The sequence below is a fragment of the Alligator sinensis genome, unplaced genomic scaffold (assembly GCF_000455745.1).
Source record: "Alligator sinensis unplaced genomic scaffold, ASM45574v1 scaffold260_1, whole genome shotgun sequence".
Lineage (NCBI taxonomy): Eukaryota > Metazoa > Chordata > Crocodylia > Alligatoridae > Alligator > Alligator sinensis.
In genome coordinates, this window is record NW_005842431.1 from 1,288,876 (window position 1) to 1,292,688 (window position 3,813).

At 45.6% G+C, this 3,813-nt stretch overlaps 1 protein-coding gene across 1 annotated transcript in view; it reads left to right on the forward strand.

Moving 5' to 3' along the window:
• GNAO1 (G protein subunit alpha o1) overlaps nucleotides 1–3,813 on the forward strand; it is a 204,675-nt gene that overhangs the window by 198,887 nt on the left and 1,975 nt on the right. The window lies entirely within an intron of this gene.

Genomic DNA, 3,813 nt, shown 5'->3' on the forward strand with positions numbered 1-3,813 from the left:
AAGAAAGTCACTGTAATTTGGTAGGAAGGCAATATGGAAAAGCAAGTGACAGACCATGATCAAGTAAAACCTAATCAGGATAAAGCAAGAAAACACTCCATTTTACCCTATTCACATACTACCATATTGATTTATTAGCTTCCAAGCACTATGTACAAAGTTGCTGCTGTTTTAGCCCAGTGGCAACTATGCATTGTGTCCCCTGTGTCAACCAACAGGGGATATAAGCTGTTGCAACCACTACCTAAAGAACACAAATCCTCTAGGTAAAGCCATAGCAGGTCATCTCTTTAGTTCTGCAGCCCCCAATTCAATCTTCAGTAGGACAGCTGTAATAGTGGTCATCAGATTGGAAGTAGAAGTTTGGTAAGGATGTGCTTGCCCCTCAAAGATGAGATGGAAAATAAGTTATCTTGAAAAATCAGACCACAGGTGCCACAACAGAGCAGTGCACAAGAGGCCCCACTTTCCCCTGGGCTGGCTGTCTTGTATCTGACTAGCTGGCAATTAAAATGTTTCATCTTGCAAAGTTGGTAGGTTCCATCTACTGCTCCATGATGCATCTCCCAGTCTTCCAGAAACCCTCACTTAGAGTCTGAGACAGCTTAAAAATAACTATTTATCATACTGAATTATTTAATCTTACCAGAGACATCTGGATGAATCAAACTGTCAAACATAAAGGCAGACCGGTTTGGCAGTAAATGTAGTTGTGAACTAGGTCTATCAAGAGAGTGTCATATTTCTGGGCATGCCAACAGATTATTAAACATAGTTTCCTGTACCTGACCACTTGACTCCCACTATAAATGGACAAAAGTGATCCATCGTTTTTCTCTGTGCTGAATAGTAAATTAATATTGAACTGATCTATACCTTTTGAATTCAAAAGAGATTCTGTAGCTTAGGCTTTTGGCGAAATCTCAAATATTTACCTGCTAACTGAAAACCTAAGGCAACAAAGGATTTTCTGTACTTAAAGTCCTTGAGGGCTAATTTTAATGAACTTCTGAAGTGTGAATGAATGTGTAGGTCTGTTGTGGAATTAATGAAGTTGCTTAGAAATGTAAGGCCAGAAGGAACCTCAAGAGGTCATCTAGTCCATCCCCCCGGTCTGAGGCAAAATCAGATATACCCAAACTATCCTTGACAGATGTGTGTTTAACCTGTTCTTAACTGTCCTTAGTGACAGAATTCTCCAGTCTCCCTAGTTAACTTATTCAAGGCCAGCAGGGGAGGTTATGCTCAGGGGCAACCAGCATGGGTTCATTAGGGGCAGGTTTCGTCAAACCAACCCGGTGGCCTTCTATGACCAGGTCACTAAGTCCTTGGATGCAGGTGTCACAGTGGATATAGTCTTTCTGGACTTCAGGAAGGCCTTCGACACGGTCTCTCACCCCATTCTCAGTAAGAAACTAGGAGACAGTGGTGTTGATGCCTTCACGGTCAGATGGGTCACTAACTGGCTGGAGGGCCGACCCAGAGGGTGGTAGTGGACGGGTCTTATTCAACCTGGAAGGATGTGGGCAGTGGGGTTCCCCAGGGCTCGGTCCTTGGGCCCGCACTATTCAACATCTTCATCAGTGACTTGGGTGAGGGGGTAGAAAGCACCCTGTTCAAATTCGCAGATGACACTAAGATGTGGGGTGAAGTGGATATGCTAGCAGGAAGGAACATGCTGCAAGCGGATCTAGACAGGTTACAGGGGTGGGCCGATGAGAACAGGATGGGGTTCAACACTGACAAGTGCAGGGTAATGCACCTGGGGAGGAAGAACCAGCGGCACACCTACAGGCTGGTCGTGCATCCACAGATGCATCTCAAGCAGGTCCAAGGAGGTGATCCTCCCCCTCTATGCGACACTGGTCAGGCCACAGCTAGAGTACAGCATCCAGTTCTGGGCGCTGCACTTCAGGAGGGATGTGGCCAATATTGAGAGGGTCCAAAGGAGGGCCACCCGCATGATCAGGGGGCAGCAGGGCAGGCCCTATGAGGAGAGGCCAAGGGACCTGAACCTGTTCAGCCTCCAAAAGAGAAGGCTGAGGGGGGATCTAGTGGCAGTCTACAAACTAGTCAAGGGGGACCAGCAGGCATTGGGAGAGTCCCTGTTCCCCCGAGCACTCCCAGGAATGACAAGAAACAACGGACACAAGCTAGCGGAGGGGAGTTTCAGGCTAGACATTAGGAGGCACTGTTTCACTGTCAGGGCGGCTAGGACCTGGAACCAACTTCCAAAAGAAGTGGTGCTGGCTCCTACCTTGGGGGGCTTTAAAAAAAGTCTGGACAAACATCTGGCCAGGGTCGTTTGACCCCAGTACTCTTTCCTGCCACAGCAGGGGGTTGGACTAGATGATCTCCTCAGGTCCCTTCCGACCCTACCAACTATGAAACTACGAAGTGTTTAATTATACTCATAGTTAAAAAGTTTCCCTATTATCTAATTTATATTACTTAGTGCAAATTAAGTCAATAACTACTTCTCCTGCTGTTGGTAGGCATGGAAAACAGCTGATCAGCATCCTTATAAATAAACGATATTTGCAAACTTACTATTCCCCTTTTAGTTTTCCCCTTCCTAAACTAAACAAACCCAGTTCTTTTTGCCTTTCCTTATAGCTCACAGTTTATAACCCTTTTATCATTTTGGTTGCTCACCTGTAACCCTGTTCTTAAGGGATTCTCATGGTTATTTCTAATTACATGGATAGATAGATGGTAGACAGATTACAACAGAATATAATTTATTTTTCTATACAGCCTTTCATATTAAAGGTAACTCAACGTAACTGCATTAATTCAATACTAGATGCTATATCAGCAGCAGCCAAACAAGCAGGGAAAAACAAAGAAGAGTATGTGCAGACATTACATTTAGATAATTCTAACTAGTCAAGTGCTTACCTGTCTAGACATTCAAAGAGGTTGTATGAGGCACAAATGGTGGGCCTGATCTAAATTCATTCACCTGAGGATGTGAACTAAGTTAGAATGGGAACAGGTTAGCCTGATCTAGTGAATGCCTTCACACATTTGGAAAGCAACCCCAGGGCTGAGAGAGTGCAGCCGTTCACTTCAGCTCTGGGGCTGAGCTCTTTCTACCCCCTGACCCTGAGGGACCTATTTTTATCCCCCAGACCTTTACCCCCACAGACGGACACCCCCCGCAGGCTCTTGCTAGCTCCCCTGATTCCACCCACCCCTCCCCCACCCCAACTTACTCATGCTGGGTTCCTGGCATCACTTCCAGTATCAGTGAACATGCACACAGCCACTCCAACTGTATGATCAGCATGTGGCTTAAAGTAAGTTACACGATCGCAGGTCAAGTGCAACAAACATCTGCATGCATCATAAAGTTTTAAGTCACTTCTGCAGTGCCCTCAGTTCTGAGCCTAGCTGGCAGCCTTATATCATTTAGAGTATCCTACAGACGGATCTAAATTGTAGAGGTCACAAAGCACTACTCTGGAAGCGGGAACTACCAGAATGTAAGGAGAGCCTCAGCCTCATGCAGGTCCAGAAATGTGGCAGTAGGAGAGCAGCAATTAAGACTGTCCCACTCCTCTGCCGCCAAGTTTTTGGACCTGTGAAGAGTTCTGAGGTCCAGGTTACATGGCTATGTGGGCCAGATGCTGAGCACCCCTGCTTTACAGAGATTGTCAGTTCCAGACAAACATTAAGAACCTAGGCACATGGCATGACCAAATGGAATTGTGTGGAAATGGAATGAATTATCTAACCTGGAATCTGGCCAGGAAAATATAAATAAATAAAAAGGAAAAAGGGACATTTACATGATGTCCCCCTGCTGAA